Raw genomic sequence first — 13,053 nt, forward strand, 5'->3', positions numbered from 1 at the left:
CGGACAGCTCGACGGCGCGTCTTTCTCCTCTCGAAATTCCCTTCGTTTCACCGTTCGCTCTCCCTTTCTCGCTTGTTTTCTCCGTCGCGTCCCGATCCCGGTCCCGGTCGCAGTTCCCGTTGTCTCGCGACATGCGGTCGCCCGACTGAGGGACCCGCGCTCGCTATTTCACCGTGAGTAACCCGCCAAGCATCGCATCTCATTTTCATGCATTAAGGAGTAGATCGCTACCGGGGCCAGGAGAAAGGGGATGCAGACGGATCGTGGAAACGCCGGGGAAGTTTTGTTCGCCGGTTGTAACTGCGGGCGTTGCCGCCGCGCTGATGCCAGCGACGGGACATCGCTCGGACGAAATTTATTTCGCCGGCGAATAGATATTCTTCCGTGTTATCCAGTCCAAACTTGACCTCTTCTTTTCTCGGTTTCCCGAAACCCACTCGGCGCTCCGAGCGGGGAGGATACATCGAAAAATGGCGTGACGTTTCTCTTCGTTCTCGCTAATCTCGCCAGCCGTCGAAACGTGGTGCGCTTCCAGCTCGGCGAACTACACGGGAAACTTTCGTGATAATCTTGGCTTGGTCGCTTCCTCGTCGGACGCCGGGGGATCTCGTTTGCGACTCGGTCGGGATAAATAAGATCGAATAATTGCTGGATTCGCGCTACGCGGAGCGCGACGGGGATACGCTCGATAGAACCGACGTGACGAGCGGCGTGGCCACGATAACGAAGTTACCTTGCACGGGAATCACGGAGAGACCCGGATCGAATGCAACGGTGAGCGAGAGGGGTGGCGGTAGATGGAGAGCGTCTCATTCAGTCCCTTATTCGAGGACTCGCGTGGAAGAAACTTGTCCTGGGCTACAGACGCCTCTATTGTCGCGAACTGTGCCGTAAGACGACCGATTCCCGGCGAAGTGACTTCCATCGTTCCGCGCTGCAGATCGGTAACGAGCTCTCTTGATTCCTTCGACAAAAGGAACTTCCACGCGGCCTCGAAGACAAAACTTTCCTCTTTCCTCTGTCCGTCCCCGGCCGTTCCGCGCCACCTGAGCACACCTTTCTTCAACGTAGCCTCGCTTCATTCTCGAAAGAAAGGTTCGACTCGTCGTCGTACACTCGCGAAACCTTGCTGCGTTTACGTAATCGCGGGACGAGCGTCTAGTCGAGAAATTCTGGCGACACCCTGGGTTATAATTGTTCGATCGACCGAAGGCCCGACGCTTAACGGGATAGCTGGCGCTCGAAGGATCGTCGGATAAGGGCTGAAAAGTGGGAGGGCGGGAACTGGGGAACGGGCGAGAGGCGGATAGCCGGAGGTTGAAATTGCAGTTAAAGCAGTGCGTGCAGACGCTCGCGCTCGCCGTGCTCCGGCGAGATCCGCCGTCGTACCCCGTCCCGCAGCGCCGTAAAGGCAGAACCGTCGGGGGTGCACGTTTCGATTAAACTTCTCAGACGGCAAGAATTATCGCTGTCGCGCGATCGTACCCGGGTATAATTCGTACGCGATTGTTATACGCGGCGCGCTCCTTTATGCCGTCGAGTTTGCGAACGAGCCGAAGACGGAACGCGCCGAGACTTTCGGCCATTACTGCTCCTCCGTAATGGACGGCGTCGATGAGCGGTAACGACCGGTCCGAATCTGGAGCCGCGGACCGACCGATCGAAATACCCCTTTCCCAGCCGAGTCGAGTACTCAAGGACCTCCTGTACATTCTTGTGTTACCGTGTTCATTGCGGTTTATAGAAAACGTGTTAACAGATTCTAACTGCGAGTGTTTGCGGTTCTGCATAATTTCATTATTTCTCTTTAGACGTGAATATCGAAATAATTAGGTGGGGAAGTTTTAGTACGAGCTGACGTTACTGGATCGAAAATATATAAGAATTTCTACTTCTTGTTAGTCGTTGCTTAATCATTACAATATTTCTAGCTACATTTCTTTGTTGAGCTAAGTAAGCTACTCCGTTTGATAAAATTATTAAGAATTTCATTACTATTCTGTATTAAACATAGTGTCTTAAGAAAAAGTTGCTTTTCTGATGAATTGCATGCCAATTAGGACTTTCGTCCGGCTGGATTCCTTCGTCGGATTTACGCGACCTATAGAAGACACCATCCTAATACCCTGTCGTGAGCTGACTCGACGACGCTGGTTGAAGCGCCATCGGACACGGGGAACCGCGCCGCGACCAGCATTCCCGGCGTTTTCCATTCCGGTATTACCATTTTTATGGCTCGATAACGCGATCCACACCGAACAAGGCGTTCGTGCATATGCATGAAGTTCAAAGGCGGGAACGCACTTACGAGCACCTCCGCAGACAGGAATTATCGGCCGGCCGTGATCTTTTCGGTACGCGCGAACTCCTCGCACGTGCAGACAATCCGGGAACCTACTTAGCGCTTCGCACGGGATCAGAGAATTTTAATCGGTACACCGCCGGGGGAACGCGTTCTTCTTACGAAACTGCGAGCGAGCAGCTAGTCAGCCTCAAATCCGTTTCAATTTCCCCGATTATCCTGCACGGGAGAATGGAAAGTGCCCGAGAATCAGATAAAAATTGAATAATTAACAGTCCGATGGTAAAAGCTCGTTGAATTAATGTCAAAGTAAGAGATTTTCGTATCTCCCTGTTCTGTAAAGTAGGAATTAATCAGCGTCGAGCTGCCGCAAGCCAGATATATCCAACGACAGCGGTCGGGTATTAATCAAAGGAGAGAGCACAGAAGACAGAAAAAGCTTGCGGTCGCCTGCCGCGTTTGATATGTCCTCTCCGGCTCGCTGCTCCGTTGGCGTACGATTTGCTTTAAACAGTTTACCGGAGGACACGGTCCTCTGAGTCCGGTAGCGATGCTCGCAGCTCGCAAACGAATCGCCGCCGTTCAGGTTTTCAAACGGGGAAAATCGAATTTCGGCCGCGAGCTGCCTGGGATCAGTCTTGACGTGATCGTTAAGGGGTTTACCGTTTTTTACACGCGCCGCGATCTCGAAGGGCTCCGAGCGTTTTACGGAAACCGGAGTGCAGCCGTTACCGTGTCGTAACCGTGCTTCGACGGGATTGGCTTTTCGACGGGGCCGCAGGAAATTGATTTTTCGTCCCGTCTTGTTTTCCCCGACGGGTCTGTCCGTCATACTCTCCCGTAGAAATGAATTCCCTCGCACCGGTACGCCTCGAGATTTAGCGCGATAGTCGAGCCTACGGGAGCCATGAAAGATATTAAGCTTTTTTCTTTTACGACATCGCCGTACCTCGCCTCTTTTACGATGCCACCGCCGCCGCCGCCACCGTCACCGCCGCTGCCTCCACCGCCGACGCAGCCGCCGCTGCTGCTTGTCTTTACCGTAAATCCCTCAATCCCATGGGAGTCAATGGACTTTCCCGCGGGTTACGAGGTGCGGAGACCTCCGTTCCATAGCTTCCGCCGTTGAAGTCTTTAAACCTCCCTTTTTCTCCTCGCTTGTTTGTTCATCCAAGTAGTTCCCGGCAGCCCGGTGTTAAGGGAACAACTCGTAAAGTCACTGCCGGTATTGAGTTCCGATCGGCGTCGATGAGTTTACTCCTTTCCCGGCGTTACGCCGGTCGCGAAGATTGCCCAGAAACTGCGACGCGTCGTAAAGAAGGGAAAATCGAGACGGAGAAACGAACGTTGGAGGCGCGACGCGTTTCCGAAAGAGACCGCGTCCCCTAGACAGGCCTCCGCTGGGAGACGATTTTTCATTCCATTTAACCCGCTCCGCGGAAAACGGTGTCGCCCGCGTACGGAACTTCCCGAGACTTTCCCACCGTTTCGCATTTCAAATCGCTGCCGGATACAAGACCGAGACGACGCGGCCATTTGCATGGCCGGAATTTCGCGCCCACCTCGCGGTCCCGTCGTCTCGCGGCTAAAGACTTCGTCCGCGACATCGGAGTTTGAGTGTGTTCCCGTCGACAGTCGACAAACTTTCCCGGCGCGAAAAGAAGAAAAACCCGAAGACAGAGGGACCGGTCGCGAAGCTGGTGAGTTCTCGAGTGTCGACGCGATCAACGATTCCGCGACGGAGCGCAGTCAGCCGAGTCATCGATCCGCGCCCTTAACTCGACTACCGCGAGCGTATCTCCGTCGACCGTACCTCCGAGTGCCAATTACAACGATCTCGTAATTCCGCGAACGCGGCTGCGTTCGCGAAACCTGTTCCCAGGAACCGAAATTATTCGAGGCTCCGACTCCGGGGACTCGCACGTTCCGCCGCCTGGTTGACGCTTGTTCCTGCGAGCCGAATTCTTGACATTTATTCGCGTCCCGGGACACGATCGCGTGCGTGGATATGTCGCCCGAATGCGACATCGTCAACAGAGAATTGCTCGGAGTCGTTGAAACGACGGAGAGAAGGAATACAGAGTACGAGCGAGCCGAACTATTGCGGGTGGACGGAGAGATGCGGAGAGGGATGCAGGCTAGAGAGAGAGGAAGAGGACGGCGAGGGAAAGCAGTGGGATTGGAGGGTGCCGTAGGCTTGGGTCTGGCTGACTAAAGGCGAGGGCGACCGGGGAGCGTTTCCTGCGTTATAGTGGCTGTAAATTTCATATGCGCGTTCCGCTTGAGCCGCCTCGAGCTTCGCCCCCGCGCTCGCCAGCTGCATGTACGTATCACCGTGCAATCCGACGCGGTAACGGGCACTGGCTCGCTCGCCTCAATGAAAGTCTCCTTTCCGCGTGCGCTTGAATTTAAGCAGCTCCCGCGGGAGCAGCCCTTCGAGCGAGCCGTCTCTTTCGCAGCCGCCCTCCTCTGCGGAGGGTGGGTGGAAAATAAATTTCAAGGGAACGCGGCCGATCCTCTCGCCCTCTTTAAGACGGACCTAACGAACTGCCCCACCAGCCGGCAAACGCTTCCGCGCTTTTTTCCCCGGCGATAATCGTACATTCCCGAAACGATTCCAAGGAATACCCTTTTAAGGAAGCTCGGTAAATTGGCCGTCTTAATTGGCGGCTCGGTGTATCGTTCCGCTTCGTTCTTACTCGTTCTATTCTTCTCCATTGCTGGCCGTGCCCTTTCGCCCCCTCGACACAGATGTTTCGTTCAGCAGGTAAAGATCGTTCGGGAGGGAACGCCGGTTTATTCCAGGGACGAAAAGGGTGTCGCGCGTCGCCCCTGCGATATATTTCCTGTCGACGGAAGAATGGAGCGCAATTTAATCCGGCGGATTCCTCCGATGCGTGACGCACGAGCCGATCGTTAATTTTTAATTCGACCGACCGATTTTTTTCATTATCTCCGCGGGCTCCCCTGCGCGCAGATTCGGCACGCGCGAGGTTACTCTAATCCCTTGGGCGACTGAGTCGTTGCACCGGGAGACCGTGGCCACGGGGGTGGCGACAAAAGGGTACGAGGTCTGCCCCATAAATTAGGGGCACGCCAGCTTCGACGGGGATGACGCGCGCGTCTCTCCTCCCTCTCGTTCCCGATTGCGCCGTCACGTCTGCCGCCGCGACGGTAAAACCGCCGTTACGGTACTCGTGATTCCGCGCGCGTTGTTCTTTTGCGAAAAACAAACGAATCCGGACCGCCGTTTCCTGCGGCGGGGTCGGCTGCGGAGCGTTCCCCCCGTTCTTCCCTCGATAGCTCTCGCAGCGCGCGCGAGGGAAACAAAGATACGGTGGAAAAACAGCCGGAGCGAGCGTGAATTCTCCCGGCAACCCCTTTCGCGCGGGAAATTGGGTAAGCCCGGACCGAGGCGCAGACGGGAACGAAGAAAAAGTGGGAACCGCAAAATGCGGGCGCGCCGGGCCGGGCTTTGCCGAGACGATCGTAAAATTCGCGCGGCGGGCTTTTATAATCGATCCGACCTGCGCGACACGGCACGGCGCGGCTCGGCGCGGCTGGTCCTGACCGCGAGAAAAAATTTCGTGAATATTTCATCGTTTCGTACCCCTCGTCCTCTGCACGCGCTCGCTGGCCTCCGCCCTAGAACTGGACCTTGCTCTTTTTTCTCTGGCTGAAGGACGATCCCTTATTCGCTGTGCCTACGACCCTCGGTCACGAGGGGTGGCGAGCGACCAGGTCGTGCGCGGAATGTGCTGTCTCACGTCGAAACGACGTTTCAATTTATAGCACGCGTCGATTCCTAGAGATCTGCGGGGAATATAGTAGCAATTTCTCCTTTCTAACAAAGAAACAGAAGAATATCGAAATCTGCCGACAATCATCGACGAACCAAAGCTCCAATCGCGATATCCTGAATGAGAAACATGCGTCTCAGGCTGTATTGCTCTCCAGCCACGGAATTTCGAAGAGCAAGCGAGGATCTACAGCGTCGGTTCGCAAACGGGAGAGTGTATTTCATCCCAAGAAAGTTTTCAATCCGTCGGCATCGACCTTTCGTCACGGATCCACCCCGCTGCCCCCTCCCATTGCCTTTATCGTCGCGCGCGGTCCCTTACGAGCGTCACCGCCTTCGTGCACGCCAGCTTCGCCACGCCATTAGGAGTTATTATGGTTTACGGTATCCCGGCGGCGGTATCGGCGAGCCGTGCCCGGATTACGCCGGATCCGCGCGGTGTACATGGAGCGAACGGTGACTAGTAGTCTGTTACGCCGGTCTTTATTGCCCCGGCGCGAAGGCAAAGTATCTTTCCGGCGTGACGCGAGCCGGCATCGTAACCGTGCGAATCCGGTTATCCGGTTATGGAGTCGCGGACCGGTAACAAACGATCCCTTCACCGGTCCCGGGCCGCGGCCTCCGCGTACGAACGCGACCGTGAAAAGCATCGTTGTTACCGCCGCGCGAGTCGTTCCGGCAAACGTAAAACCGCGATTAACGGTGGAAGCCGGGGCGCTATCGCGGCGCCTATACGAGCCGTGTAACAAGTATGGACTTTAAACGGCGGCCGAGAGTCACGCGTGAGTCATTACCGCCTAGCGTCGCGGCGAAACGAACGTACTTCGCCAGATTTCACACCAGTTTGCGCCGACGTCTAGACTGCCGGCGAGACGTTGTTTCTGATTTTCGCGTTTCGTAACGGCGAGACAACGTTTCCGATGGAAGAGGGGGCGGGGAAGACTCCGGACTACTCGGTTCAACTTCAGCTACAACTTTGTTTGCCTAACGAGGAATATCTAATTAATCGAAGTGTCGAAACCTAGTAATCGTTCAAATGATAACGTTCCATTTGACTAGGAATCCTATCTGAATTAATGATTCGAATCCGTCAGCAAGATTGGACCACGTAGCCACAATCGAACTGGGACACGAGTCTAGCAGCAAACTAGCGGAAAGACGCTGCGACAGGTAAACGACGTCGATGATAAAAAGCGACGTCCGGACGCCGCCCCTAGGGGACGGTGTCCTTGCACTTGGAAGTGCAACGGAGGAAGTCCCACGTGGACCGTATTCTCCGTTGTGGCCGTCGTTATTTCTTTCTTGACGTCCTCGATCCGAGCAACTCCTGCCTGGGTGCTACCGGGATGCTCCATCGAGATCGGCCGCGCGCCGTAAAAATGGCCGGTCACGAAGGTGGCGCGCAGCGTTGCTTACCATGACGATCCGCCATAATCTTGTATCGATTACCCACTGTGGAACGTGGTGTCAATCTCGCGTTGTCAAATTATCCTCTTCGACGGCTTGAATTAATAGTGAGAAGTAAACAGGGAGGAGGTGTAAGTACCTCTGTATCAACTAATTCTGTAACATCCACAGATCATTTTCGAAAATGTAAACGGTAGAACAGTACGATATCGAATCAGCTGATTCTTCTTCAAAAGGATCATCGACTTGCGTGGTTATTTCAAATTCCTAGTCGATGGAACTGAAGAAATACCAGCGCGAATGGCAATCTATCGATCCGTCAGAGATATCCGCAGCGAATCTCGTCGACGAGAAAGCCATGGGACGCGTTTCTCGGAAGAGCGAACATCTCGAGCACGTCGCGCGGAGGTCCTCCATCTTTCCATCTTCTAGCACCGACCCCTCGCTGTCAGTATTTTAAACGACCGCTCTAATCGTCGCGTTCGTCTGTCAGCAGCTCGTAGAGAGTTCAGCGCGTCGTCACGAGCGCGGTGATACCGCGAAATCCGGCGGCTCGTGTCCCGTTCCCGGCGTTGGTAACGACGTTCTCGTGACCGGCGCGGCTCGAGCCGGAAGGGGCGGACGTCGCCCATCGAAAATCGGCTCCCGTAAAAAAATCTGACGGAGACGCGAGGCCGAGCGTCCTTGAATTAATGATGGACGCGCGCGCGCTCGGGATTCGGCCGTCTAGTTAAAAGCTTTCTATTTTCCTCCGCCTCGTGGATCGAGTACGAACGAGGAGCGGATAACGAAGCCGCGTGAAATTCACGGTGAGCATTTTCCGAGCGCGAAACTCGAAACGATACGCCCGCGGCGCGAAAAGCCGAGCCGTGTAATTTCGGGGAGGGGCGATGATCGTTTTCGACGAACGCGGGCGAGGGCGGCAATAAAAACGCCGCTATTTACATCGGTTATCTCGCAGGAAATATTCGAGCCAGTCGTAAATAAATATTGTGACTTATGGGATCGTCGGCGGGCCGCGCATATTGCTCGGCTAGAAATCGCGCAACGACGAGGAGGATCGGCTCGTAAGATTCTTACGAAATAGAATTCCACGGGAGTTTCGCCGTTTTACGAGGTTTTATGGGACATCGCGGAGTTTTATGCGCGGGCCCGCCTTATCCGTATACCAAATAATTTCGCGATACCGACGCGATATGCAGATCGGTATTACACGTATCTCGGCCCGTATTCTGTACATCGGGAGAATTATATCGTCCGGTCGGAAAATAAAGTCGCGCATGAAATTTTTATTCGAAACCGATGCGAGGGCTCGTTTCGGGGTGGCGCGGCGCTACCCCGCTGGATACGTTCATTCGAATCACGCTCCGTTTCTTGCGGTACGTTCGTCAAAATCGTATTACCGTATTGGCCGGCCCGAAACACGGTAAACTCTCGTTTCGAATCGGAATGAAAACATACCGGAGCCAGAACGGCTGAACGTTTTTAATATTCGTTCGGAGCAACGTTATCCCGGATGGCTTTGCAACGGCACGAATTTCGCAGGGGCAAAGCGGTTTCGAGAAGGCGGCAGGGCCTGATAACGATTTCGCAACGAGCTTATTACTCTGGACCTCGCCGTAGTATTCCATTAACTTCCCGTAGTATTACAATCACCTAACACTGCTCCGTAACACGAAACCGAGTGACAAATAACAAGTTACGTCAAGTTGCGCCAGATTGAATAAGAACATGTAACACAGAACTTTACGGAGCACTATCGGAAGTCTATTTTGAGACACGCGCGCGAACATGAACCTACCGAGAACTTTCCAAGCACGAGAGATAAGAAACTCTATAAATTCTCTGAACACCGATCGCGCACACATCATTAACGACATCGTTACCTTGTACTTCGTATAAATAGGGTTTGCATATACTCCGTGCGAACAAGTGATGATTAAGTATTGCAAGCCTCGAGTCGGAAAGTTCTCTACGAGTTTCTTAATTATCCTTTTTAAGAAGGTAACAAATTAAATTAGCGATCAATGTGTCTCGATGGTTCTACGCTTCCTCGAAGCATCGACGTCTCGTTGACCGGCCATTTTAGACCGTGCCGCGCGTTCTAAATATAATGTCGTCGGGGTGACGAGACAGCGGCGCGTCGTTGCAGAAAGCTGGGTAGCCTAACGCCTGTCGGTTCGACAGGCCAGGCTAATGCGTTGTCAGACGTAACGAGCCGCGCTCGCTTCCTCCGTTCCCGATCTTTCGCTCTCGCCGCCAGCGATTAATGCCACCGATTATCGCGGGGAAAGAGGCTCGTTCGCCGCGATTGGAATTGATTCCCTCCCCCAGATAGTCGCTTCCGACTCGAATTAATTTCCGCCTTGTCGTCGGATCGACGACGCGCGGCCCTTTCGATCGAAACACCGCCTCCTCTGGTCGGATCGCGGGAGATTTATACCCGGCGGCGGGGATAATCGCGACGATCGACAAGACTTCCGAGCGTCGTAGTTGGATGTCAACGCCTACCGGCGGGACGCAACGAGGCGCGTCATCCTCGAATAATTTGTCAGCGCGCCGGCAATAATTCCACGCGTCCCGTGGCCCTCGATCGGCCGCTCAAACCGGTAATAATCGACGGCCATTTGTCAGCCGCGATCGTCTCGCGCCTCGACACCGGCGTTTGTTCTCGCCTCGACGCAACACCGACGCTTTTTCTTCGAAAGTAACCTTAATAATCGGTTTTACACGATTAATGAAATATTACAGCGCGAACGGTGCGTACAGCGGGACGCGATTCGATTAAATCGAAAGACGCGACCAAGGATTCGCGACTAATAAAATACCGAGCAGGAAACGGTATTAGTCTCGGAGAATTTCCGCGCCCGAACCGGCGGGAAACGTCGAAACGTTTGACTCGCGGAACGGAAAAACCGATTTCTCGGACTGCTTCGGTCAGATCGAATCAAGGGGAAGGAAGGAAAATAATGTACGGGGAAGTCCGGCTCGTTGAAGGGCCACGGACCGATCCGACGTAGACGGACTCTTATATGTGATTGCCCGCGTTATTTCCGGGCCATCTCGCTCGAAGCTTCTGTCCAGCCTTTACGCCGAGGGATACGTACCGAGAAGATTGGAAGAGCTTCCGCGAAGAAGCCGAACGGTTGCCGAATTTGCTTCGCTTCGGAGCCAGCGGACATTTTCTTGCTCGGCCCGAAGACGTTTCCTCGGATTTCTTCCTCCGCGCTGTGTTTACCATTCTCCCGTCACGGGTATACGCTCGGTCCGCAAAAACACGGCGCGGAATCGGTGGTCCGGGAAGCTTACTCGATTCCCCGGTATTTTCCGAAATAATCCACCGCTAAATCGCATCGACTCGTGCCAATATTAATCATTCCCGTCGTTTCTTTACCGCACGTCTATCCGCCGGTTACTCTCCAGTTCCCAGCAATGTTCGGTTTAACCGAGGAAATTGAATACCCACCGCGTTCGTCACGTAACTCGAACTGTTTGCCTTTATTGTCGGTCACATTCGGCCCCATTGGTATTCCAATCGTCTGGCGCGTGCTCCTTGATCGCCCGCCGCAATAATACCCTGAATCTGCCCGCCGCTCGAAAATTTCTTGCCTCCGGTAACCTCCGGCTACCTACATATTCTCCGTACGCGGGATATGATCCTCGTTGCGCCGCGCAGTCTGGCGAAATCTGCTCGGGGAGCGGATAATACGGGGAACTCCGTTTGACCTGTATTTTCGACTCGCGTTCGGGCGTCCCGGGAGCGAGACGTTTCTTCCGAGATTCTTCGGTCCGCGCCTCCGCGGAGACACGTACATCCCATCGATACGGTCGATTGGCACGCCCCGTCGAATTCCATTGTCTCCCGCCGTCGCGGGGAAACTTCGCCGCGACTGTTACAACTTTCTCGGCCCAGCGCGCTTTTCAGCGGTGTCCGCAGTTTAACCGGGACTCGGGCGGAAACGTTCCCAGAATTCCCGGGATCTTCAGTGGAACGTGAATCGCGGCTTTAAGTACAAAACGTCGATAATACCCCGGAATCTTCGCGCTGCCGTTCCACTTTCTTTCCGCGGCGACAACGAGAAAGAATGGAATTACCTCCCCGCCGTCCGCTTCGAATCACCGCGAACATCGGCGGGAAGGGGAATCATGTTCGCGAAGGAACGAAACATTATCGTCGCGCGACCTCCTCCATTCGAATCCCGAACGAGCGCTCGAGGCCTGACGAGAGAATCGCGGTTCACCGGTTCTCAGCGCGCGCGGTGAAAAGTCCGGGTGAAAGGTCGGTAGACGTCGGAAAAGGGAGCGTGTCCAAGCGGTTTGCATAAACGTCAGTCGAAGATTACCCGCGCGCCGAGGCACGCCGATGGTACCGTTGGCTCGATCGCCTATGCAGTTTTATGCACATGGAATAGCAGGCGACTCTCGCGCCGCTCGGACGGACCTCCGCTCGAAAAGAATTTACAAACCAAAACGACGCGGCATTCTTCGCCGGGGAACCCGGCGCGACGTCGCCGCGCCGCACTGAGTTTCGTTCCGCCGCGAATATTACGGAGCAGCAACTCGTGCGAGATAAAATCTCTGGTATGCCTAGCAGTTTTCGTGGCGCGCGACGAGCCTCCGCTCGCGACGGGGCACCGACGGGGGAACGCTCGATAGAGATCACGGGTACGCGCGAAATGCTCGCGAGGGAAGCTCTCGTTGGAAACGCAGCGCCGTTGCCTTTCGGGTTTACCGTGGAATTCGGAAGCGTCACGGTCAAGCGAGTCGTTTCCCGGTCCACCCGTCTGATGATCCTTAACCCTTTCGTTACGGCGGGCGTCGCCGCGGAGTCGCTCCGGTAGAACGAAACATCGTGTCAAAGGTGGAGACATTACGCGCAGTCTTCGGCATTCGGGACGAAGTCTTTCGTCTTGAAACGTTGTGACACTGCTTTTAAAAGCAAAACGATTTGTGTTCATAGCAATGTGCCTATGACTTTTCCATCAACGTATTTTTGTTATTGTTTATATCGTCTTAACTTTAAGCTCCATTTTTGTGGCCACTATAGTGACTATAGTCATCGTATAAAGGGTTCAGTAACGAGGAGTCTTCCCAAGTCTAAGGTGTGCACTACGCAGGTGCAGACCCGAACTGCCTTGTCAATGGTTTCTAGATAGTTGGACATCTTCCGAATTAAGCTAACGCTCCAACAGCTACGAGCCAGCCTCATAGATTTCTTGCCCGAGGAATATTCCCTCCTCGTGACGGAATTAATTTCTCGTCGGGAGCGGCGAAACTTCGCGAATTGGTCCGCGATAATTCGCCGCCGCGAGGACGGAACTGTTTATCTTTTAAGACCACATCCGAGGGAAACACTGACATTGTACAATATTCTCCTAATACGGTTGAACACATTTTTTCCCTATTTTTCGTGGCTTATATATTGGAACACTGCGGAAAGGACACGACCGACGGTAGCATGGAACACACATGCACGGAGAGAATCGAAAAGGTCCTCCGTCTGCAGGAATCCGCATCTCCGCGAGTCCCAGTAGCAACCGATTCC

At 54.3% G+C, this 13,053-nt stretch overlaps 1 protein-coding gene across 3 annotated transcripts in view; it reads left to right on the forward strand.

The window, feature by feature from the left end:
- pxb (putative Hedgehog signaling attenuator pxb) overlaps positions 1 to 13,053 on the forward strand; it is a 245,006-nt gene that overhangs the window by 102,545 nt on the left and 129,408 nt on the right. The window lies entirely within an intron of this gene.

This window comes from Nomia melanderi, chromosome 8 (genome assembly GCF_051020985.1).
Source record: "Nomia melanderi isolate GNS246 chromosome 8, iyNomMela1, whole genome shotgun sequence".
NCBI lineage: Eukaryota > Metazoa > Arthropoda > Insecta > Hymenoptera > Halictidae > Nomia > Nomia melanderi.